Source organism: Phocoena phocoena, chromosome 16 (assembly GCF_963924675.1).
Source record: "Phocoena phocoena chromosome 16, mPhoPho1.1, whole genome shotgun sequence".
NCBI lineage: Eukaryota > Metazoa > Chordata > Mammalia > Artiodactyla > Phocoenidae > Phocoena > Phocoena phocoena.
Window position 1 is genome coordinate 75,681,589 of NC_089234.1, and position 27,275 is coordinate 75,708,863.

Consider the following 27,275-nt stretch of genomic DNA (forward strand, 5'->3'; position numbering starts at 1 on the left):
ATAAACCAGAAAGTAAGTAAGCTGGTTAATTCTAAGGGATTGAGAATATAGTAAAAGAATTATGAAGTATGGAAAAGGGAGGGACCCTTGTCTGAGTATATTTTTTGTATAGTTTTGCTTTTTTGATTCATATTAATGTCCAGTGTATTAAAAAAATAACATTGAATCATCAAGAATGGATGGAACCCTAGAACTGATGCATTATTTCAAGTGAATAAGTAAGTACGCTGAGGGAAAAACAATAAATCTAATCCAAGTAAAATTGCATATTGTAGTTTGGCTATATCTGTCCTCATCTGAAGAGGGATAAAGAGCTGCAAATCAGTCTTGGTCTGTTTGTTTATATTGTGGAGTAATACAGGAATGACAAATTCTGAAACTATTTTGTGTGTATTGTAGGATTGAGTAAATAGATACATGGATGTTGTTGGCAGTCAAGGTCTCACTGTGGAAGAAAAGCAGCTACAATTATGCAATGAGTTAGACAAGCAAGAACACTATGGGATTCACAATTTTGTGTGTGTTTCTGACTCACACGAAAGAGCCTAGAAGCAAAGAGTACACCTAGGGCCCAGAAATTGGTTTCTAAATATCATTCCTAATGAAAAAGAGTAAGTATCCTTGGAAAGATGACTGAATGTGGGGCTGGTGCAAGAAGAGGATAAGATAAGAATAGAACATCTTGTGCCACAACTTAAGAAGGTACTTCCCAATGGAAAGGAGCATGTCAGAGAGACACAGGAGTAAGACTGGGGCTCTCACTGGCTAAATGCAGGGCAATTTGATCATCAAAATAAGTGAGGACACTAAGAGCTTATAAGTCATTGTATAGGATCATTGTACGGACCCATGAGTCTATACTGATGATAGAACTGATAGAACAGATATATAGATAGACAATACATAAATAGATGATTAGATAGATATGAAGATAATGGATAGATGAAAAAGAAAGCTCTTTTTTACTCTAGTGTATCAACTTATAAAAGAATGATGGGTCAGAGAATCACCATTCTGTCGTGGTAAAAACTGATTTAAGCAAGCATCATCAATAGTTGGGGGGACAATTTTGATAAGGAACAGAATATTATATAATCTCAAAATATTTCCTTACAATATACTTATTACTGACAGGAAAAAAAAATTATGTAGTAGAGAAATGGGACAAAATCTTAACCGAATGCTCAAAGGTACCATCTCCAATAAGGGCCACACAGAAACTATGAACCTCTAGATGGGACGCTTGAGGAGGGCATAATGTCACTCACGCAGTGTTCTAATCAAACACAGATCTTGAGGAAACTTTGGAGAATCCGAAATGGAGATATGTTATTTTATAGAATTCTTCACAAATATCCATAACATGAGCGACAAAGAAAAGCTGATGAATTGTTCTACATTAAATGGTGTTAAACAGAAATGACACCTAAATGCAACACTTGACTCTAGACTGGAAAAAGGTGCAGAAACGACATAATTGGGACAATTGATGAAACTAAAACACCGACACTATGAACTGTAGATGACATGAAAGTATTGTACCAGGGTTAAATGTCCTGAGTTTACTAACTGAACTCTGACTATATGAGAAAATTTTTTTTGTTATGAGGAAATACACACTGAAATATTACGGGGTAAAGTGGGATGATTCATGCAACTTACCTCAAATTGTTGAAAAAATTAAAATATGTATCTAGAGAGGGAGAATGATAAAGTAAGTGCAACATATTAAAGCAAGCAACATATTAAAAATTAGTGAAATTGGATAAAGAATATACAGGATACTTTGTACCATTCTTGGTTTTTTTCTGGAAGTTTAAAATTATTTCCAGATAAAAAGTTTTAAAAAATATCTTTGAAATAGACTTGTCAGATCGAAGAACAGAAGCAAATTATGTCCATTTCCCTACTAGAACTCAGGATCAGGCACGGTTATAAAATTAAATGGCCGTACAGACTATCTAGGCAAGGATAGGTAGCTAATTTGGGAGATAATCTGTGGTGTCTCTTGAAAACAGACTCAGCCCAGATTCTGAGTGCCCGGGAGTGGCTGAAAAGAGGAAGATGCTCAACTGAAAGGGACTTAGGTCTTAGACAAGAAGATGATCATCCCAGCTGATACCTAATTGGCCAGATGTATCAAGGACCAAATCCACGTCCTCCCCTCACCCCACCTCACCACCACCTCCAAAACCTAGCCCTTACCTGGCAAAACACAAGCCCCCTGAAACTTAAAACTCAACTTAGAACCCAAATCTACTGAGATTACAGTCAGCCATCTTGGCCAAATGGGGGCCTCAAAATAAAACCCAAGTTGAATGTTGAATGTGTCTAAAAGAATTCCTGCGTTTTTAGACTTAGTAGAATGTATTATTTGCACTTAACAAATAGCATCCACCTGTCAACTTGACTCTGCAAACATATATTTTAATAGCCTGAGTGGTTTTTTTGTTTTACCTAGATAAACGTAGCCTTAACTTCTCCCTTCAAAGGGAGAATATGTCTGCTGAAATTAAGTCTGACTTCAGATTAGACCTAAAAAAAATCAGTACCTATCAAAAAAATCCCTCCTGACAACAACCAAAAAGTGATTAAGTTCACATTTAACTTCAGCTTATTTGATGCATGCAAGAACTACAAGAAAAATTCCATGGCCAGCAAAGCACTATTGGCTGGACCTCTCATTTCCAAAACCTAATCGTTCCACATGCTGCCTCCTGTGAACAGAATTTCTATTTTCTCTGCCTCTTAAAATGATCTGAAAGCCAAGAAATTTCCTACGAGACAGTGTAAAACAAGCGCTCTGCCTGGATCTCGTGGTAATGAGGCCTTCTTATTCCCAGCTTCGTTGCCTCCTCTGCTCATCAGTCAAGAAATGGAAGACTTGACAGATGCAAAGCAGTTATTTTTCTCTGCTATTCTCCCTTCAGTGATGCTCATGGGATGCCCTGAGGGGACACTCTGAAAGTGATTTAATGTCACCTGTGAGACAAGGGCTTCTTCAGCAGCCCCAAGAGGCTGCTATCACAACTAGGGTTACAAATTACTAATCATCCAATCTTAATAGAAGTTGGTGCTTCCAGACTATACTACCATCCTGATTATAATACCAGAATCTTTTTTTTTTTTTTTGGTTTAGTGTTTTATAGCTTAGTAAATCACTTCTATACATAGTCTCATTTTAAACTCCTGCTTTAATGTCTTCATTAGAAAATAAATTGGCTAAAGCCCATGGCTGGTAAACAGTGGAGATAAACTCAAAGCTTGACCTTCTTGTGCCCTGTCTAGTATTAATTCTCCTCAACCTAAATTTATATATATAATATATATATTCACAAATATATTTAAATTTTTATTGAAGTATAGTTGATTTACAATGTTGTGTTAGTTTCAGGTATACAGCAAAGTGAATCAGTTATACATGTACATAAATCCATTCTTTTTTAGATTCTTTCCCCATATAAGTCATTAGAGAGTATTGAATAAAATTCTCTGTGCTATACAGTAGGTCCTTGTTGATTATACGTTTTTTATATAGTAGTGTATATATGTAAATCACAATCTCCCAATTTATCCCTCCTCCCTCCCTTTCCCCCCCGGCAACCATAAGTTTGCTTTCTTTTTTTTTTAAACATTTTCTTTATTAAAAATATTTATTTATTTATTTTATGTTTGGCTGCATTGGGTCTTCGTTACTGCACGGGGGCTTTCTCTAGTTGCGGCGAGCAGGGACTACTCTTTGTTGAGGTGCACGGGCTTCTTATTGCAGTGGCCTCTTGTTGCAGAGCATGGGTTCTAGGTGCACGGGCTTCAGTAGTTGAGGCTCACGGGCTCTAGAGCGCAGGCTCAATAGTTGTGGCGCACGGGCTTACTTGTTCCGCTGCATGTGGGATCTTCCCGGACCAGGGCTGGAACCCATGTCCTCTGCTTTGGCAGGTGGATTCCTAATCACTGCACCACTAGGGAAGTTGCTTTACAATATTGTGTTAGTTTACACTGTACAGCAGTGAATCAGCTATACGTTCGTATACATATATCCCCTCTTTTTTGGATTTCCTTTTCATTTAGGTCACCACAGAGTACTGAGTAGAGTCCCCTGTGGTTCTTATTAGTTATCTATTTAGTTATCTATTTTATACATAGTACATAGTATCAATAGTGTATATACGTCAATCCCAAACTCCCAAACTCATCCTACCCCCCCGCCTTGGTATCCATACGTTTGTTCTCTATGTCTGTGTCTCTATTTCTGCTTTGTAAATAAGGTCGTCTATACCAATTTTTTCAGATTCTATGTGTTAATATACTATACTCATTTTTCTCTTTCTGACTTACTTCACTCTGTATGACAGTCTCTATGTCCATCCATGTTTCTACAAATGACCCAATTTCATTCTTTTTTATGGCTGGGTAGTATTCCATTGTATTATTTACCACATCTTCTTTATTCATTACTCTGTTGATGGACATTTAGGTTGCTTACATGTCCTGGCTATTGTAACTAGTGCCACAATGAACATTGGGGTGCATGTGTCTTTTCATATTATGGTTTTCTCTGGATATATGTCCAGGAGTGGGATTGCTGGATCATATGGTAGCTCTATTTTTAGTTTTTTAAGAAACCTCCATACTGTTCTCCAGCGTGGCTGAACCAGTTTACATTCCCACCAACAGTGCAGGAGGGTTCCCTTTACTCCACACCCTCTCCAGCATTTACTGTTTGTAGATTTTTTGATGATAGCCATTCCGACTGGTGTGAGGTGATGCCTCATTGTAGTTTTGATTTACATTTCTCTAATAATTAGTAATGTTGAGCATCTTTTCATGTGCTTTTTGGCCATCTGTATGTCTCTTTGGAAAAATGTCTATTTAGATCTTCCACTCTTTTTTTTTTTTTTTTCCGGTACGCGGGCCTCTCACTGTTGTGGTCTCTCCCATTGCAGAGCACAGGCTCCGGACGCACAGGCTCAGCGGCCATGGCTTAGGGGACTAGCCGCTCCGCGGCATGTGGTATCTTCCTGGACTAGGGCACAAACCCATGTCCCCCGCATCAGCAGGTGGAATCTCAACCACTGCGCCACCAGGGAAGCCCCTCCACTCATTTTTTGATTGGGTTTTTTTTTTTTTTAATTGAGCTGCAATAGCTGTTCGTATATTTTGGAGATTAATACCTTGTCAGTCGCTTCATTTGCAAATATTTTCTCCCATTCTGAGTGTTGTCTTTTCGTTTTGTTTATGGTTTCCTTTGCTGTGTAAAAGCTTTTGAGTTTAATTAGGTCCCATTTGTTTACTTTTGTTTTTATTTTCATTACTCCAGGAGGTGGATCCAAAAAGATATTGGTGCGATTTATGTTATAGAGTGTTCTGCCTATGTTTTCCTCTAAAAGTTTTATAATATCCAGCTTTACATTTAGGACTTTAATCCATTTTGAGTTTATTTTTGTGTATGGTGTTAGGGAGTATTCTAATTTAATTCTTTTACATGGAGCTGTCCAGTTTTCCCAGCACCACTTATTGAAAAGTCTGTCTTTATTCTGTATTCTTGCCTCCTTTGTCATAGATTAGGTGACCATAGGTACATGGGTGTATCTCTGAACTTTTCTATCCTGTTCCATTGATCTATATTTCTGTTTTCGTGCCAGTACCATACTCTTTTGATTACTGTAGCTTTATAGTAGAATCTGAAGTCAGGGAGCCTGATTCCTCCAGCTCTGTTTTTCTTTCTCAAGACTGCTTTGGCTATTCTGGGTCTCTTATGTTTCCATACAAATTAAAAAATTTTTTGTTCTAATTGTATGAAAAGTGCCATTGGTAATTTGGTAGGGATTGCATTGAATCTGCAGATTGTTTTGGGTAGTACAGTCAATTTGGACAATATTGATTCTTCTGGTCCAACAACATGGTATATCTCTCCATCTGTTTGTGTCATCTTCGATTTCTTTCATCATTTTCTTATAGTTTTCTGAGTGCAGGTCTTTTGCCTCCTTAGGTAGGTTTATTCCTAGGTATTTTATTCTCTTTGATGTGGTGGTAAATGGGATTGTTTCTTTAATTTCTCTTTCTGATCTTTTGTTGTTAGTATATAGGAATGCAAGAGATTTCTGTGTATTAATTTTGTATCCTGCAACTTTACGAACTTCATTGATGAGCTCTAGTAGGTTTCTGGTAGCATCTTTAGGATTTTCTATGTATAGTATATCTTCTGCAAACAGTGACAGTTTTACTTCTTCTTTTCCAATTTGGATTCCTTTTATTTCTTTTCATTCTCTGATTGCTGTGGCTATGACTTCCAAAACTATGTTGAATAAAAGTGGTGAGAGTGGACATCCTTGTCTTATTCCTGATCTTAGTGGAAATGCTTTCAGTTTTCCACCATTGAGAAAGATGTTTGCTATGGGTTTGATATATATGACTTTTATTATGTTGGTCAAACATTTTCCTGGGTGTGTCTGTGTGGGTGTTTTTGGATGAATTTAACATTTAAATGGACTAGAGTAAAGCAAATTGCTCACCCTAATGTGGGTGGACCCCATTCAGATAGGCGAAGACCTGAATAGACCATAAAGGCTGACTTCCCCCCAAATAAGGGGAAATTCCTCCTACCTGACTGTTTTGGAGCTGGGTCATTGGGTTTTTTCCTTTCTTTTAACTCAACTGAAATTTCACCTCTTCCTGTGTCTCTTTGCTGGCCTTTGGCCTTGAACAACAGTATTGACTCCTAGTTCTCCAGCTTTTAGACTTCGACTAGATTGTATACCATTGGCTTTCCTGGGTCTCCAGCTTGCCATCTCACCCTGTAGCTCTTGGGACTTTTCAGCCTTCATAATCACATGAGCCAATTCCTTATGATAAATCATATACATATCCTATGGGTTCTTTTTCCCTGGAGAACCCTAATACAGATGGGAACTCAGTTTGGAAGTTTTCACCAGTTTGACAGATAGAGCTGCCTTTTTGGAGGTTGTAACCCATTGTCTGTGACCTTCCCTACTTTTGTAACTTGTGAGGAATTGCTAGCTTGCTGTCTCTAGCCAATGAGAGAGTGATCACTGTGCCTTATTCATGTTCTGGAATCTGGGACTGCACCTAGAAACAACTGCTTAATTACCTTAGGGAAGGAAAACCTCCAAAATGCTCTGGTTTGCCTCTGATTTCTTGGATTATGCATTTGCATTAGCCTAACAGAATTCACGTCTATTGGAGGAGGTCCTTGAGAGGACGTCACTACCAGTTGACCCACAATCTGGACCCCAGCCACCAGAGGCTCCTCACCCCCTCCCCTGTGCTTGGAATGTACGTTCTGCTGATAGGAGTATCAGTACGTTCTGATACTCCTAGCTGGAGCTGTTTCAAGGATGTAGCCTTGATAGAGTAAGGTATGTTGACACCATCTGGACTGTGACTGAACCCAGTTAAGGCCACTGTAAACTTTTAAGATTCTGGCAGGCAAGTGCAGAGATCTCCTCATCTTGTGGCTGGCCAAGACAAGCATCATAGGTGTAAGTTCCCTTGCTTATTACATCTGCCACCTACACCTGCCAATCTGGAGTGGTGTGCATCTCTCTTCCATCTCTCTTTGCCCTCTATGTACAGATGACAGTTTGCAAACCAGCAAGGTCACCTTGTAAATTTATTTGAATTGCCCATTAATATTCCCTTCAGGATGGGAAACACCCAAACACCACACAGGGCTACAGAGCCTGAGAAACCGTAGTTCTAATACCAACCCCCTCTACTTATCATCTATGTGAATTTGGTACATTTCTCTAATTGAGGTTTAGTTTCCTCATATGTGTGATAGTGATCAGAATGTCTCCTTCACAGAATTATTGCAAAAACTAAGAGGAACAGCTAAGGTTAAAAAGCCTGGCATACAAAAGAAACAAAATGAACATTAGTTTCTTTCCTTTCTCCTTAGTAGTTTTGGCCAAGTTTAAGGTAACTTCCTTGCCTTTAGACACATTTAATAGTTACAATTATTTATGAATTAAATTTAGCAGCATCTTAAGTTTGAAAATTGAAAAGAATGTTGGCTAATAGGTTATTTTTGCCAGCGTTATTGTTTCTTGTCACACTATTCTTCTGTATTCAGTGCAAATTAGAAAGAACAACTTACAGTTTTTTTTCTTACTCTGTACTGTCATTAAGAGATTTTATGTTTATTGTTCCAATGTGATGAAAATTTCAGTGGTGAACCAAGTTCAATGAGGATTGTTTTTTATTTTCTTGGTGTTTAAAACAGTGTGCTATCTTTGCATTGTTAATGTTGAAATTAATTACTTGTGTTTGCCTCCTCTTTTAACTCCTCTTAGAACTTGGCTGGAATCAGTGTAAAATTTCTTTATGAAGGGATTAATTTATGAAGATACAACTGCTTGGTTGTATTTTCCATGTAACTTAGGCATAGTAATATAAATAAAGAAATAGGGAAAAAAACTAACAATATCAACTCATGGGTCAAGGAAAAATCACAGTGAAAATTAGAAAATATTTTGAACTAAATGCTAACATAAATATGACACACCAAAACTGTGAGTTGCCCCTAAATCCATGCTTATGGAAAAGCTGTAACCTTGCATAAATATATTAGCAAAAAAGAAAGACTGAAAAAAGCAGTACATTAATAATCCAACTCAAAAAGCTACAAAATAACAAGTTAAAATCAAAGAATGTAGAATTTAGGAAACAAAAGGAAAATAAATAGAAAAGAAACAGACAACAGAGTAAAATCTAAATGTAGTTTCCTTAAAACTAAAAGTAGTTTCTTAGAAAATATTTATACAATTTATAAACCCAAACAGGACTAATTAAGAGCAAGAGGAAGCACAAATAACCAACACCTGGAATAAAAAGGGGGACGTTACTAACACCCCAGAGACATTTTAAAAATAAGAAAAGGAGACAACTCTTCTTACAGAGGAATTCCATATGACATATGCAGGTACCGACCCCAGTATCAGGAAAAAAAGGCAGAGCTTAATTCCCATCCTCTTAAGTGTGAGCAGGACTTGGTGACTCAATTCCAAAGAATAGAGTAGGGAAAGGGAAAAAGTAATTCTACCATGTAGTTTAGAAGCCTGGCAGCCAATAGGTAATTAGTCCAAAGTTACAAAAATAACTAACAGATTAACACAGATCTGATACTTAGAAAAGCAGAGATTCAAAAACCACACCTGTCTCTAAAGGAAACATATTTTTTTCAGATTATTAATTTGCCTCCTACAAAACAATTATTTTCTGTGCTTTAATGTCTCCATTTATTTGCTCTCCTTTTTCTTCTGCTCCCCAAAACGTGTAGAACTGAAACATAAACAGACTCCAGAACGTTATTATGCTCCACTGCAGAAGATGGCCCCATATGCTTCCCATTCCTGTATGCTCATTTCTTTGCAATGTGGCTTTTGCAGTTTCCCCCATCAAGGGTTAGACCCCGTTTCTCTTTCCCTTGAGTCTAGACTTGGCCATCATCTGCCTTGGCCAATGGGACAGTAGCAAATGCAAGCAGAGCCTTGGAACTTTGAGGTTGCCGTGTGAAAAGTCCCAACTAGCCTGCTGAGAGATGAGACACCAGGGAGGGCAAAGACAAGCTGTTGCAGCTGAGACTCCCCTCTCCCCGATGAACCAGTCTGCCACACGCCACACGCCACACACGTGGGTGAGGCCATTGTGGGCCATCCAGCCTCAGCTGCAGCAGCCTAGGTTAGGCCGATCCACAGATCATGGGAAACGATAAATGTTCTTTTAAGCCACTAAGTTTTGGGATGGGTTGTAATGCAACAAAAGTTAACTTATACAAACATCTTTTCTGCTTTTTATCCCCTCTGATATAGTCACTCAAAAAAAATCAGTATAATGAATCATGAGATTCCCACTGTTTTACTCCCACTCTTCAAACTCCATATTAAGAGTTTCTTCCCCACACATTTGTTAAGTAGAGCCTACTCAAGACTCTAGGCCCAATTCTGACCCTAAAGGATAGCATAAGCCCTAGAACAATTATACACATGGCCAGCATTGAGTCAGACTTAACACTGGTCTTCCCTCATTCAGGGCCTCTGCTTCTTCAAGCTCCTGGTTTGTGCCCTGGAATTGATCCACAATTGAATCTATTTAATTTAATTTCCTAAATACCTACCTGTGCCAAGAGCTGTGCCCAAGGGGTGAAGACACAGAGGGGATTAGGACATAGCCTTGCTCTTGAGAAGGTACAGTGTGCAGTGGAGACAAGTAAACCGAGAAAGTATCGCCTAGTAGAAGGCAGTATTTAATTGAAACCTCAGTTCTTCACTAACACGCATTTGCCTGGTTGCCTGAGACTGCCCGGCATCTCAGCAAACCAGGCTATACTTTTGGTGGAACTGCAGTTTGACTTACTCAAGCTGCTGATCTGCCTGCTTGAGCCTCCACCAGCTGCTTGCTCTTTGAATCTTTAGAGTCACAAACCTCCCCTTTGTCCCTGCTTATGTAGAGGCCTGAGGTCTGAGTTTGTTGTAGTCCTTTGGCTAAGGTAATTAGGACATCCACTCCCCTCCTCAAGGTGTATCTGTTTATCTCAGACCTACCTCTGGATTCACATCCCCATCAACCACCCCCTGATCCCATCCCTGCCCCTGCTCTATGGTATGACCCCAGTCCCATATGTCTATCTGGGTATCTGGTGACATTGTTCTATGGTAACTCGGTCCTGTTCCACCAGATCTCCTCTTAGTGCTACGTGTCAACATGGGTTTTGGACTTTCCATCACCAACCTATTCAGTGCTCTCGACAGTTTATCCTCTTCTTACTATGTTCTCCACTCCATTCCACTGCGTTCCCCTGCTTTAAACACCCCTACCTATCTCATAACTAATTTGATTATTGTAAATGCCCAAACTAGAAAATGTAAACCCAGTGTGAATCAGGACAGACTAACTTATTCAGCCTATATTGATCAAAATCACTCCTTAGCCTGTTGTTTATAAGAGAACAAATAATTTTAATTAATAAGAGAACATTTTAAAAGATTCTTAATAGCAAGAAGGTTGATGTGGGAGAGTCATCAACATCTCAGTGGCTCATTCCTTTGGAAATATTTTAAAGGATAACTAGTAGGTGGGAAGATCCTGGAATCTGGTTCCATGTTCCTGCTACCTTTTGCCTTAGTGGTGAAACTTTGGAATGAGGAGTTGTTAACTCACTGCCTCAGAATCTCAGGTCTAATTCTTCCCTTCCTCTGGGCAGCCTGATTAAAACAAAGGCAGGAAACAAAGCCCAGGCAACAAGCTGAGTATCTCGTACTGGGGCAAGCAAACAACAACAATAAAAAGATCCAACAACTGATGAAAACTGGCGTTGTTGCTTAGCCTACCAGCAACCTTGAAGGGACATTGAACCCCTGTGCAGAACTTGGACTGTTCTGCTGCGGATCCCTGTGCCCTGGAAACTCCACCATCAATCACCCTCACCGTGCCTCACCGTGCACAACCTCATTTTTCTCCTAGTAGCCTGTGTAAATAAAACAAAACCTTCCCTGAAGGCAAAACTAATGGCTCCCCGTTAAGGTGAGACTGTTTGTCATAAACAAACAGTGGACCCAGGGTATCTATAATTCTGCAGGAAATAACAGTGATATTTCAGAAACAGCTGGGGTGCGAGTATGATCATTATGGGGCTGTATTTAATAACTCTAAATGTTAGATGTAATCCAGGCTCCCCTGAAACCAACTTAAATTGGCAAGGAAAATAATGTCAGGGTTAGGAATGACTAATTTGTGCATATCACGCATAACTTCAGCTGACAGTTGAATAAAAAATTTGCCAGGGCTTGGGCACTAGCTGGATATGAGGCAAGAGAAGGAAAAAAAAAAATTAAATACTGTAGTGCTACTAGTGGAAATGGGAGCCAGTATTGGTGGGAAGATGGCGAGTTTGGTTTGTAGTATAAGCCAGAAGTTAGTTCCCCTTAAGAAAATTGCTAAGAGCTGACCTGAATTCAAGTCCATGGCGAGTGACTGTCCACAGCCCCCCACCATTTCCACCAGTTTCTCTGGCTCAGTTACACATGCTTCTGTCTTCCCTGCCCCTCCTGTGCCACAGAGTTGGGTGTTTGTGCTTGCCTTCACCAGCTCCATAAAAAATACTGATGATGTGGGTTTCACAGGACGGCTTGAAATCAGCCATCATTCTGGCTCCATATCCACCAACTTTCTCTTTCTCTCTCATTACCCATCCTTCCTTCCTGAAACATCTGAAGAGCAGACTCCCATTACTATGTGCTGGTCAACTGTACACACACCTAGGTGTCTCCTCTTTTACCTCAAGTACTCAGCAGGGAGATTTTATACACATATACTTCCTTCCCTAAAATGTATACTGGTGAAATTTTTTCTTTATCCTATTGACTTTTATATATATGTATATATATCTATATTTCTTTCATCTTTGGAGAGTGTTGAAATTCCATTTATAGTCTTGATTTCCTCCTCTTTACTACTGCTGCTGCTGCTATTAGTAGTAATACTAGTATTTCTCCTCAATGAACATTGTTAATAGCTTTATTGAGGTATAATTGATATATAAATAACTGTACAACAATTTGATGAGTTTGGACATATGCAAAAAAAAAATGTGATCATTACCACAATCAAGGTAATAGATGTATCCATCACCTCCCAAAGTTTCCTTGTGTTCCTTTGTTTCTGTTTGTTTGTTTTGTGATAAGAACACTTAACATGAGATCTACCCTCTTAACAAAATTTTAAGTGTACACTACTATGTTGTTAACTACAGGCACTGTGTTGTAGAGCAGACCTCTAGAACTATTCATCTAGCATAACTAAAACTTTAGACCTATTGAATAATGACTTCCCATTTCCCCCCAACCCCTGGCAACACTATTGTATTCTCTATTCCTAATGGTTTGACCATTTCACATACTCACATAAGTGGAATCACGCAGTGTTTATCCTTCTGTGGCTGGCTGATTTCACTTAGCGTAAGGTCCTCCAGGATCATCCTTGTTGTTACAAGTGGCAGAATCATCAGGGAAATGCAAATCAGAACTACAGTGAGGTATCACCTCAGATCTGTTAGCATGACTCTGATTTTTTTTAAAAGATAAGTATTGGAAAGGATGTGGAGAAACTAAAACCATTGTACACTGTTGGGGAGAATGTAAATTGATGCAGCCACTATGGAAAACAGTATAAAGTTTCCTAAAAAAATTAGAAATAGAACTACCATATGATCCAGCAATCCCATTTTTGGGCATATACCCAACAGAATTGAAATTAGGATCTTGAAGAGTTACACGTACTCCCATGTTTATTGCAGCATTATTCGTAATAGCCAAGATATTGAAACAACCTATATGTTCATCCATAGGTGAAGAAAATGTGATATATGTATATATATTCAATAAAATATGATTCAGCCTTAAAAGAGAAGTAAATCAATTAACATTTTTATGAACTTTTTGGTTTACAAAGTACTTTATAGGTTCCAAACACCTTTTACAACCATTGTCTTATTTGCTCCTCACAAGATTCTGTGAGGGAGGAGTCGGGGAGGTGTAATTATTGGCTTCAAGTTATAGAGGAGTACTGAGGTTCAGTCAGGCTGTGTGACTTGCCCAAGGTCCCGGGGTTGGTTCGTGTTCAACCTGGACAGGATGGAATGGAGAACTTTTGGTTCTTAAGCTCAGGATCTTTCCTCTTGATGAAATCATGCTGCATCAGTAAGAATGTTCTGTTAATGGCTTGATGACTTTACTAACAGATGTGAGTTTTAAGATCTGACACTTCCAGAGGAAACAAGGACAGTGGGCTTTAATCTGCAAAGAGAAAATGTCAGCCGAGGGAAGAGAGCATAGGAAAGGGACCATGGATGATACAGAAGGTGAGCTGGTGGGAGAAATCAAAAGTGAGAAATTTCTCATGGTGTCTAAAAACATTCAGTAAAGATCATCCAGGGACCATCATTTCATTGATTCAGGTACTAAACTCAGGAAGGAACATGTGTATACATAGTAAAGAACATGCCAACAGCTCTAGATCAGAGAATCCTGGGTCTTTCTGTTCCAGTTTCAGTACCTCATTCAAAGGATCTGTTTGGCCCCTTTGGGGACCAGTGTCGACCTTAGAGCACTTGGCCATGTCCAAACGGAAGAGTCCCATAGCACCAGCATAGCCAGTGACCTCCTTCTCTTTCTAGAAAAGAGAAAGTGTGTTAAATCTCGGGTCACACTAGTTGTTTCTATTACAATGTACCATATGAATTATAGATCTTAAAGAACTGACAAAATGTTGGCATGAGATGATACGAAGAGAAATAGAAAAACAGGAAAACCTTGCATCATTTTTTTTGTAGTTCTCCCGTTTGGATGGAAAACAGGGAATGGTGAACGAGTAATGGAATGCGCTAAAACTGGAAAGGTAGAAAGTAGTTGTGACAGGTTCTGGGGGTAAATAGAGGACAATTTTAATTGGCTGTAGGAAGTTGACTGGAAGGAGCCATATACTTTGCTGCATTAGGTATTTGTGTTTCAATATTAAATATATTTATGAAAATCTTTTAACCTTGTAGGAGCACTTTTGGTTGGAGTTGCTATGAATCAGCCTCCCCCTGGGGCCAAAGTTCCTTAGCACAAAATTACTTTCTCTAGTGGGGCACTTCAAATTTTATTATGTTGGTATTGGATCTTTCTTGCTAAACAGGAAGATGGATAGTGACCAGAATAGCTCTTATTCAAACAGCAGCAGCAGCAATCAGAGCATGACAATCAAAGAGATGTCATGTTTACTAGCAATTATAACTGTTTGCTTTTAGTATAAATGCCCTCCCTTCAAATGGGCCTCATCAGGAAAAATCATCTTGGAATTTTAAGTTGCCTTCTCTTGCCAAGTATAGGAGTTCTGTCCTTTTCTCAACAAAATTGATGTGTTTTCCTAGATTGCAAAGCATTCTATTATGTGAAGGGGAAAGGATGTCCTGGAGAGGAGCAGAGCGAGAACTCCGTCAGGCATTAGTGAGAAAAGAGTTCCCATAAATGAGATTTGAGACTTTGCCCTAAAAAAAAAGCTATTGAAGAAACAGTATATTCTGGTGGCAAAAAGTACTAAACTAGAAGCTAGGAACTGGTAAACATTTTTTTTCTAGAGCTCAAAAATGGTCACAAATGCTTAGACATGTAATTTTCTCTTATTGCCTTCCTACTGCATTTAATGACAAAAATCTGATGGTGGGTTACAGCCATGTTATGCTCAACAGGAACAGATTGTGTTGACGTTAGAAGCTTCCTCTTCATGGGTAGAATGTTTTAGAAAAAAAAATTGATTCTTGTACTCTATTTCAGAAAGTTTCAATAGAATTAGCAAAACAATTTTTTAAAATTTATTTTTATTTATTTATTTTTGACTGTGTTGGGTCTTCGTTTCTGTGCGAAGGCTTTCTCTAGTTGCGGTGCGCGGGCCTCTCACTGTCGCAGCCTCTCTTGTTGCGGAACACAGGCTCCAGATGCGCAGGCTCAGTAGTTGTGGCTCACGGGCCCAGTTGCCCTGTGGCATGTGGGATCTTCCCAGACCAGGTCTCGAACCCGTGTCCCCTTCATTGGCAGACAGATTCTCAACCACTGCGCCACCAGGGAAGCCCAGCAAAACTATTTTTAACATTCACAATTTCTGAACTCCAAAATCTAGAGGGCTTTTTCTCTTTAAGGTTTTGTGTGTGTGTGTGTGTGTGTGTGTGTGTGTGTGTGCAGATACCAGATGTTTTTGCTTTACCACAATTAAAAATCAAACCATCTCGATTGATTTCATTGACATTTTAAACCCTGTGTTCTCTGGAGCAACTCTTGAGGGTTTTAATAATTTTCTCATTTCAAATGCAAGCTCTATGAATGAATTTTATTAACATTTAAAAATAGAAAAATGTTACTCATGAATCTTTTTTAAGAAAAAAATGTATACATAGTGGCAACTAAAGTCTTGGAAATAATGTATTCTCCCTGGAACATATATAATTTATTTGAAGTTAGGTGCCTAAAAAAAATTAACATATACTAAAGGGAAATCCTAAGGTCTAAATTAATGTTCTTCCACTTGTATATAAATGCTTACCAGGGAGCCGTTTGAATAACAGGCATGTCTTTTTATTTTATTTTTTAAAGTATTTATTTATTTGGCTGCACCAAGTCTTAGTTTCATCATGCGGGCTCTTAGTTGCGGCATGCAGGATCTAGTTTCCCGACCAGGGATCGAACTCAGGCCCCCTGCATTGGAAGCATGAAGTCTTAACCACTGGACCACCAGGGAAGTTCCGGCATGTCTTTTTTTTTTTTTTTTTTTAATTAATTAATTTATTTTTGGCTGTGTTGGGTCTTCGTTTCTGTGCGAGGGCTTTCTCTAGTTGCAGTGAGCGGGGGCCACTCTTCATCGCAGTGCGCGGGCCTCTCACTATCGTGGCCTCTCTTGTTGTGGAGCACAGGCCCTAGATGCGCAGGCTTAGTAGTTGTGGCTCACGGGCCTAGTTGCTTCACGGCATGTGGGATCTTCCCAGACCAGGGCTCGAACCCATGTCCCCTGCATTAGCAGGCAGATTTTGAGAACAGAGACCATGACTTATTCACTTCTGTTTAGCACCTAATGCATGTAAGCATTCAAAGCCTGTTTACAGAATTGAATGAACAGATGAATGAATGAATGAATGAATGAATCAGTCAATCAGTTCTTTTCCCTTGACATCAGTGAAAGGGGATGGGGATAAGAAAGAATAGGAAAGCTGGGAAGTATCATATATTGGACTCTATATGCTCATTCACATGTATTATTTCATAAGGTTCAGAGATGTTCCATGTACTCACACAGCCAGTACATGGTGAGATTGGGATTTAAAACTAACTCTGTCTGGCGTTAATAGCCTATGATCTTCTTACCATCCCAATATCTCTTATTCTCCTTCCTGCTCTATAATATGTGGGGGTTAGGAGAGAATAGGAAGTGAAAGTTTCTCTTTTCTCCACCTAACGAAGGCTTTTCTCTCATCCTAAATTTGGGAGGTTGCATCTTGGAGGACATGAAAACATCTTTAAGACTAATTTAGGGAAACCAGCAATCATGGAGGAAGAAAAGGCTGGATCTGCTGTGTGTTAAGGGACCACAATATTCTGTAAGTTTTCAGTTCTTTACAGCCATTCATCACCCATATTGTGGTTCATCAGTGAAGCATCACTGCTGCAATTCAGCAAATAAATCACCAAGGCCAATAGCTATTTGCCCCAAATCAGGAAATAACATATATTCACCTTGAATCAGGGTCCAGATCACTGCAAGTATTTCTTAGTATGAAAGTTCAGTCCTCTTTAGCATCAGTAAGCCCACGTCCTGAGGAATGTTCCTGCAGGACATGTACTTTGTATGACATCTCCTGCTTATCTCAGCTAATATCCTGCAAACAAAAGCAAGTCTTAAGCAAGGGTCTTTTTTTTTTTATTGAAGTATAGTTGATTTACAATGTTGTGTTAATTTCTGCTGTACAGCACAGTGATTCAGTTATGCATATATATATGTATATATATATATATATATATATATATATATATATATAATATACACACACACACACACACGCACACACATTCTTTTTCATATTCTTTTCCATTATAGTTTATCACAGGATACTGAATGTAGTTCCCTGTGCTATACAGTAGGACCTTGTTGTCTATCCATCTTATATATAATAGTTTGCATCTGCTAACCCCAAACTCCCCATCCTTCCTTCCCCCAGCCTCTCCTCCCCCTTGGCAACCACAAGTCTGTTCTCAATGTCTGAGTCTGTTTCTGTTTGGTAGATTAGTTCTTTTGTGTCATATTGTAGATTTCACGTGTGTTATCATATGGTATTTGACTTTCTCTTTCCGACTTATTTCACTTATTGTGATAATCTCTAGGTTCATCTATGTTGCTGCAAATGGCATTATTACATTCTTTTTTATGGCTGATTAGTATTCCATTGTATATATGTACCACATCTTCTTTATCCATTCCTCTGTCGATTGACATTTAGGTTGTTTCCATGCATTGGCTATTGTGAATCGTGCTGCTAGGAACATAGGGGTGCATGTATCTCCTTGAATTTTGTCCAGATATATGCCCAGGAGTGGGATTGCTGGATCATATGGCAACTTTATTTTTAGTTTTTTGAGGAACCTCCATACTGTTTTCCATAGTGGATACACCAACTTACATTTCCACCAACAGTGTAGGAGGGTTCCGTTTTCTCCACACCCTCTCCAGCATTTATTATTTGTTGACTTTTTAATCACGGCCACTCTGGGGCTCCCCTGGTAGTGTAGTGGTAAGAATCTGCCTGCCAATGCAGGGGACACAGGTTCGAGCCCTGGTCTGGGAAGATCCCACATGTCGTGGAGCAACTAAGCCCGTGTACCACAGCTGTGGAGCCTGTCCTCTAGAGCCCGTGAGCCACAACTACTGAGCCTGTGTGCCACAACTACTGAAGCCCACATGGCTAAAGCCCATGCTCCGCAACAAGAGAAGCCAATGCAATGAGAAGCCCATGCACCACAACGAAGGGTAGCCCCGCTCTCCGCAACCAGAGAAAAGCTTGCATGCAGCAACGATGACCCAATGCAGCCAAAAAATAAAATAAAATAAAATATTTATTTTTAAAAAATCACGGCCGGGCTTCCCTGGTGGCGCAGTGGTTGAGAGTCCGCCTGCCGATGCAGGGGACACGGGTTCGTGCCCTGGTCCGGGAAGATCCCACATGCCACGGAGGGCCTGGGCCCGTGAGCCATGACCGCTGAGCCTGCGCGTCTGGAGCCTGTGCTCCGCAGCAGGAGAGGCCACATCAGTGAGAGGCCCGCGTACCACATAAAAAAAAAAAAAAAAAAAAAAAAAAATCACGGCCATTCTGACTGGTGTCAGGTAAATACCTCGTTGTAGTTTTGGTTAAGCAAGGGTATTAATGTGAGTCCAGTACACTTTTATTGTTTTGAGCTTGGATTTCAGAGAATCCAAGATGACCTAAAATTGGAGAGAACCGTTGCTGTGTGTGTGCATTTTTTTTTGGCAAGAAGTTTTCTAGCTATTATTAGATTCTAAAAGTGGTTCAAAGCCAAAAAGGTTAAAGATTTTGGGGAGAGAAAATACTCCTTATGGTTTTAAATTTCTACTTTATCTTATTTCTCTGCTCATAATTTGTATTCTCATTTATATTTTATGATTGGATAAAACCATGAAAATACTCTTCATGGTTTTAAATTTCTACTTTATCTTATCTCATTTCTCTGATGATAATTTGTATTCTAATTTGTATTTTATGATTTTTGCTATAAACCCCAAACATGAGAACTTAAACAAATAAATCAATATGTGTTTAAGTCAAAGCAGTAATGACACTGCCAGTGGCTGAAGGGGAGCCTGCCAGTGGGTGCTGGCAAGAGGAGTCAACCCAGAGCTCATACTTTCTCTCCAGAGAAGGGCCTCACACAGAGGACAAGGAGAAATGCCAACAGCTTCTTAATGGAAGTTCAGGTTTGTGCAAGGCATGCTACCAGGCACCGCCTTAAAGACACCAGTGTCATTGCTGTTGAGGAAGCACTTACCGTCTTAGTATAAACTTGAGGAGAGCAATGACATGCAATAGCACTATATGGAGGTATATAGCACCTCAGTAACACAGAGCTGAGAGATGCAGACACCCTGTTGTCATAAGGCAGCTGGGGAAGAGATAAAGGTCATTTCAGTTTCACACACTGCCACTTTCCTAAAGTGCATCCTATTCAAGCACTCACACTCAGCAGAGTCCCTGGGAATCATTAGTACTTCTTACTACTGTGCTCACATGAACCAGTATGTTTTGTGATTCCTATATACAAATTGACATAACAAACTCTAAGTACACCCAGGGAGCCAATATGGCGCATTACATCAAGAGCACAGCGTAGAAGATTCCCTGGAGACATTCTGTTAAGTCACAGTCTAATAGTTTTAGCAGAGGCATTAACTAGTATTGTGTCAAACAGCTGTATGTTAAAGACTCCCTAAATAGATAGGGACATGACGAGAATATATTAACAGCTGCTTGCCCTGTCAATCATCCAAAGCTAATGTTATAAGATGTTGCTTAGAAAAACTAGAGGGAAAATAGATTAGGTTTGTTAAAATTCAACTACGCCTAGTTTGTGGATTATAATAACCTTGTCAAACCCCTTGGTACTTTTTCTTTTTCTTTTTTTTTTTTTTTGTGGTACGTGGGCCTCTCACTGCTGCGGCCTCTCCCACTGTGGAGCACAGGCTCCGGACGCGCAGGCCCAGCGGCCATGGCTCATGGGCCCAGGCGCTCCACTGCACGCGGGATCCTCCCGGACCAGGACACGAACCCGCGTCCGCTGCATCAGCAGGCGGACCCTCAACCACCGCGCCACCAGGGAAGCCCACCCCTTGGTATTTTTAATTGAAATCATCCCACTGTACAACCTTCCCAGATTCTAACACTGAATAAGCAAGAATGAAGATTAGGGCTTCCCTACAAAACAGGATCCTACAAAACAGGATCACACTATATATACTCTTTTGTTATGTGGCTTTTTTTCCCTTAGTGATATGTCAGAAAAATCAGCTAATTTAAGAAATAGAATTTTCTAAATATGCTTAGTAATACGTTGCACAAAATGATCTGAAACAGATATCTTCAGTGGAAATTCCTCTTCACCTTTGGAAACGTAAAATCTGTAGCACTGCCAAAGGTTTGAGGATTTGGATCAAGCAACGTCCCTATTTTCACTCTCCCTCCTATAGCATGTCCAAACCCCTTCCTCTAATGGTGGGAAGCCATGATGCTCCTTCACTGCCAAATAGTGTCAGTTTCAACTTTTGGCCTAGGTTTCTGCTAAGTACAGTGACTACATATACTTTGAAAACCATTACATTGAGATGGGAACCTGAGGACTTGTCTAAGGCAGCATCTTCAGATTCTAGGCCACCACCATTTAGTGTATTGTGAACTCAATTTTGTTCTTTAAGTGAGCCTATTAGAAGAGAAAGGAACAGAAAAATAATGAGTACATATATTACTTGAAGGAAATGCAGATGTTCGATAATGAGACTCTAGTTATATGGTTGTGTGTTTGCTTAGGTCACAAGGTAAAATGGACACGAATTTTTTTTTTAACATCTTTATTGGAGTATAATTGCTTTACAATGGTGTATTAGTTTCTGCTTTATAACAAAGTGAATCAGTTATACATATACATATGTCCACATATCTCTTCCCTCTTGCATCTCTCTCCCTCCCACGCTCCCTATCCCACCCCTCTAGGTGGACAGAAAGCACCGAGCTGATCTCCCTGTGCTATGCGGCTGCTTCCCACTAGCTAACCCATTTTACATTTGGTAGTGTATATGTGTCCATGCCACTCTCTCACTTTGTCCCAGCTTACCCTTTCCTCTCCCCATATCCTCAAGTCCATTCTCTAGTAGGTCTGTATCTTTATTCCCATCTTGCCCCTAGGTTCTTCATGACTTTTTTTTTTTTTTAGATTCCATATATACATGTTAGCATACGGTATTTGTTTTTCTCTTCCTGACTTACTTCACTCTGTATGACAGACTCTAGGTCCATCCACCTCACTACAAATAACTCATTTTCATTTCTTTTTATGGCTGAGTAATATTCCATTGTATATATGTGCCACATTTTCTTTATCTATTCATCTGTTGGTGGACACTTAGGTTGCTTCCATGTCCTAGCTATTGTAAATAGAGCTGCAATGAACATTTTGGTACATGACTCTTTTTGAATTATGGTTTTCTCAGGGTATATGCCCAGTAGTGGGATTGCTGGGTCGTATTGTAGTTTGATTTTTAGTTTTTTTAAGAAATCTCCATACTGTTCTCCATAGTAGCTGTATCAATTTACATTCCCACCAACAGTGCAAGAGGGTTCCCTTTTCTCCACACCCTCACCAGCATTTATTGTTTCTAGATTTTTTGATGATGGCCATTCTGACCGGTGTGAGATGATACCTCATTGTAGTTTTGATTTGTATTTCTCTAATGATTAATGATGTTGGGCATTCTTTCATGTGTTTGTTGGCAATCTGTATATCTTCTTTGGGGAAATATCTATTTAGGTCTTCTGTCCTTTTTTGGATTGGGTTGTTTGTTTTCTTTGATAATGAGCTACTTGTAAATTTTGGAGATTAATCCTTGGTTGATTGCTTCGTTTGCAAATATTTTCTCCCATTCTGAGGGTTGTCATTCCATCTTGTTTATGGTTTCCTTTGCTGTGCAAAAGCTGTTAAGTTTCATTAGGTCCCATTTGTTTATTTTTGTTTTTATTTCCCTTACTCTAGGAGGTGGGTCAAAAAGGAGCTTGCTGTGATTTATGTCATAGAGTGTTCTGTGTTTTTTTCCTCTAAGAGTTTGATAATTTCTGGCCTTACATTTAGGTCTTTAATCCACTTTGAGTTTATTTTTGTGTGTGGTGTTAGGAAGTGTTCTAATTTCATTCTTTAACATGTAGCTGTCCAGTTTTCCCAGCACCACTTATTGAAGAGGCTGTCTTTTCTCCATTGTATATTCTTGCCTCCTTTATCAAAGATAAGGTGACCATATGTGTGTGGGTTTATCTCTGGGCTTTCTATCCTGTTCCATTCATCTATATTTCTGTTTTTGTGCCAGTACCATACTGTCTTGATTACTGTAGCTTTGTAGTATAGTCTGAAGTCAGGGAGTCTGATTCCTCCAGCTCCGTTTTCCTTTCTCAAGGTTGCTTTGGTTATTTGGGGTCTTTTGTGTTTCCATACAAATTGTGAAACTTTTTGTTCTAGTTCTGTGAAAAATGCCATTTGTAGTTTGATAGGGATTGTATTGAATCTGTAGATTGCTTTGGGTAGTATAGTCATTTTCACAATGTTGATTCTTCCAATCCAAGAACATGGTATATCTCTCCATCTATTTGTATCATCTTTAATTTCTTTCCTCAGTGTCTTACAATTTTCTGCATACAGGTCTTTCGTCTCCTTAGGTAGGTTTATTCCTAGATATTTTATTCTTTTTGTTACAATGGTAAATGGGAGTGTTTTCTTAATTTCTTTTTGAGATTGTTCATCATTAGTGTATAGGAGTGCAAGAGATTTCTGTGTGTTAATTTTGTATCCTGTTACTTTACCAAATTCATTGATTACCTCTAGTAGTTTTCTGGTAGCATCTTTAGGATTCTCTATGTATAGTATCATGTCATCTGCAAACAGTGACAGCTTTACTTCTTCTTTTCCCATTTGGATTCCTTTTATTTCTTCTCTGATTGCTGTGGCTAAAACTTTCAAAACTATGTTGAATAATAGTGGTGAAGGGTGGGCAACCTTGTCTTGTTCCTGATCTTAGTGGAAACAGTTTCAGTTTTTCACCATTGAGGACGATGTTGGCTGTGGAGTTGTCATATATGGCCTTTATTATGTTGAGGCAACTTCCCTCTATGCCTCCTTTCTGGAGGGTTTTTATCATAAATGGGTGTTGAATTTTGTCAAAAGATATTTCTGCATCTATTGAGATGATCATATGGTTTTTATCCTTCAGTTTGTTAATATGGTGTATCACATTGATTGATTTGCGTATATTGAAGAATCCTTGCATTCCTGGAATAAACCCCACTTGATCATGGTGTATGATCCTTTTAATGTGCTGTTGGATTCTGTTTGCTAGTATTTTGTTGAGGATTTTTGAATCTATGTTCATCAGTTATACTGGCCTGTAGTTTTCTTTCTTTGTGACATCTTTGTCTGGTTTTGGTATCAGGGTGATGGTGGCCTCATAGAATGGATTTGGGAGTGTTCCTCCCTCTGCTATATGGGCACAAATTTTAAAACTTGGAAATAACAGTGAATCTAGAGAGAGAAGCCTTTAGAACAGTAGAATTCCAAAGTTCCCCTAGAATCCTTCTGCACCAAAGGAAAAAAAAAAAAAGAAAAAGAAAAGAAAGTTTAATGAATAAATCCATTAATTCTGGAATTCTTCTGACAGCTTCAGGGCTCACTGTAGCTGGCCTCCATATTTGTTAAAAGAAGCAAACTTTTAACAGTTTCTTACTCCTGCTTCTAAGCCTTACAGGAAAAAATAAAATGTGTGCAGCCTGACTTATTTTAATCATAAAACTAGGCATGTTTCTAGATTGATGAATCTTCTGATTAAAGACTGCCAGGTTCAAAGACTCGTTTTGGCTTCCGGAAAGAAATAAAATGATTCAAAATTAAAGATGAAGGAACTGAAGCGGGTGAAATGTTGAAACGGCTTAAACTACTGCTCTCGTGCTCATCTCCCACCTTCGAAGGAATCTCAACAGGAGGCGATTATCAGAGGAGACAATTTTTATTGAAACCATTACTCATCCCTTGCACTGCATTTGTAAATTTAGGACATGGTAAGAAGTTTCAGTTTTGACTTTTGACAGTTAAAGACTTTTTGAAACCAGACGCAGTGATATCCATAGCTGATGGTAAGATATATTAATCCCACTAACTCATTAACATAAACCACGGCTCAAAAGATGTGGACATCGATTGGGATTGAATTGATAGGCTGAAGAGTTCACTTTGAGGGCAAATTTGAGAGTTCTAAGTCTGTATCCTTTAAAATGGTCTATTTCTTGTGAATAGCATGAATAATTTTATGTATCTGTTTAATTTGAGATCTACAACCTTTGCAAATCCTTCCCTTACTCCCTTGTCTTTCCTTTAGCAGTAATAACACATATTCTGAGCCATAAGGCAGCATGCAAATAAATGTATATTACACTGGACTAGTGACTATTTAATATGTGGCTTTTTAAACCTGGCTTCTTATGGGTAAGGAGTATTTTGCATATCATAATCCTCAGATTATATAGGAAAATACTGAGCACAAATTGGTCCCTCAACAAATATTGATTATACAGTAAAACAGAAAACAAGAAGGAAACCACCATTTATTGAATAACTGTGTGCCAGGCCCTTGATGTGCATTATGTCATTTGAGTCCCAAGGTATCCTGAATAGCGTGGACAGTTATTTCTATTTTACATTTGAAGAAACTGAGCTCAGTAATGTTTAACAATTCACAAAGCATCCCCCTAGGTCTCCAGAACCCGGAGATCTTCTACTACATCAGGGATGGCAAATATGTGCCACATCCTTGGCAAGGAATCATAGTGTTCTTTCCTACTGAACCAATATATAACCTCAGAATCCTCCTCAACACAGTGTTCTGGGCAGCTTCAATCAATTGATTGCAGTTCATTCAGGACTTGAAAATAAATTGCAAATTTGAAATTCAGCATATAGTCTCCAAGAAACTTTCCAACTCTGATATCCTATACTTCCTACCTACATCCTTTAAAGAGTTTTATTATAATGATAAATTTTTAGAATAAAAATTTTAAATAAAATAGAGTTTTTATTATAAATTTTATTGTAGTAAATTAGAAAAGGTGAAATCTTAGTTGAAAAATGAAGCTTAAAGCTGTCACCTTATCAAGAGACCAACTGCCGCTCTGGACTACCTATGCCTCCCTCTCTGACTTACCTTTCCCCAACCATCTCTGCTTCCCTGTCTCTGTTCTGGCATTATCTTAGATCGTCCCTGTCTAACATGGTAGTTCTATCTACATGGGGTTTTGAGCACACGAAATTGTAGATCCAACTGAAGTGTGCCATCAGGATCAAATACTCTAGATTTTGAAGACTGGTATGAAAAAGAGAAGGTAAAGTATCTCAGTAATTTTTATGTTGATCACATGTTGACATTATAATAATATTTGAATATAATCGAGTTAGGGAAAATATAGTTAAAATTAGTTTCATCTGTTTCCTTTTATTTTCTTGTATTGTGGCTACTAGAAAATGCAAACAAACGTGGCTCATATTTGTGGCTTGCATTTATATTTCTGTTGGATAGCACTGTCCTAAAGGCTTTCATCTTCCATCTTTGATTCTTCCGTTTTCCTTGTTTCTGTGTGGCCTCCTGTTCCATTTTCAAGGCTGCATGGTCCTCCATCTTCCTAAGTTGTTAGCTCTTGGCTGCAGCCTTGTGTCTGGCTTCCATTTGATGGGACAGCTATTCCGTCTTCCCTCAGTCCATGGTAGCCTCCCTCTGCAACAGCTCTCTGCTGTCCACTGTTGTTGCCAGGAAACCTGTGAACTCTTTGAGCTGGATTTCAGTTCTTCTAGCCAAGCGCCATCAAACTCCAGCACCCTTAGTTTCTTGTAAATTCTTTCAGAGATACATAGGAAGAGATCAGATTTGAAACAGGGAAGTGAGAAGACAGTCAAGCTCTTCCGCCTTTGACTTGGAGTACACCTTCTTTTGCAGGGCATTCAACCAGCTCAAAGTAGTCCACCAGTGGCTGATTGATAAAGCATGAGGAGTAGGTGATCCACGCTGATAATAGCTTATCAGTGGTCTTCACAGAATGGGCAGTGGTAGTACTGTTTCCAGTAGTGGTAGTGAGCTCACAACTGGAAACATCCAGAGCAAGTCAGATGTCTATTAGGGGTCCAAACATGAGATTCGGAGCAGGAACTGTTTCTATGTAAGGCAGAGGGGAATGACGGGAAGGTTCAAAGCCAAGAAATTCACCTGTGTAGAAAAAGAGTAAATCTCATGAAGCAAAGATCCAACCACCAGGGGGCAGTAGAAAAAATTGTTGAAAGATCTGAGTTGATGTCTCAGCCCTACCATCTAATTACACTTCCAGTTGTATCATTTAACTTTTGCATCTGAAAACTATAGACAATAACACTTCTACCTGGGCATTGTGTCAATTATATAAAACATATGGGGGAGGGGGAACGTCGCAGGAGGAGAGGGTAACAGAGGGGCAACAGTCTCTCCCCCAAATCTCAGACTGGGGGAAAATGTGTAGCTATAGGGAATGTGATCTTGACCAGAAAAGCACATGAAAGCACCTGTGTATATTGTAAAATATAAATCACAATCTACTTCAAAATAATATAAAAATGCAATTTTTTTTATCACGAATGAATATTTTTGAAACGGAAAGAGAAAGTGACTCTGAGAACACTGCCTTTAGAAGGCACACTCATGACCACAACCAACTTCTCCAGAAATGTAGTCACACAAATGAAAGTGTGGATATAAAAAATCTCTAGAACCTTTGCCAAGGTGACACTAGCCTTCTTGTTTTTCTTCAGTCATGTTACACTCGTTCCTGCTTCAGAGCCTCTGCACTTGTTTTTCCCCCTGCCTGAAACACTTTTCCCCTGGTTCACTGCCTCATTTCT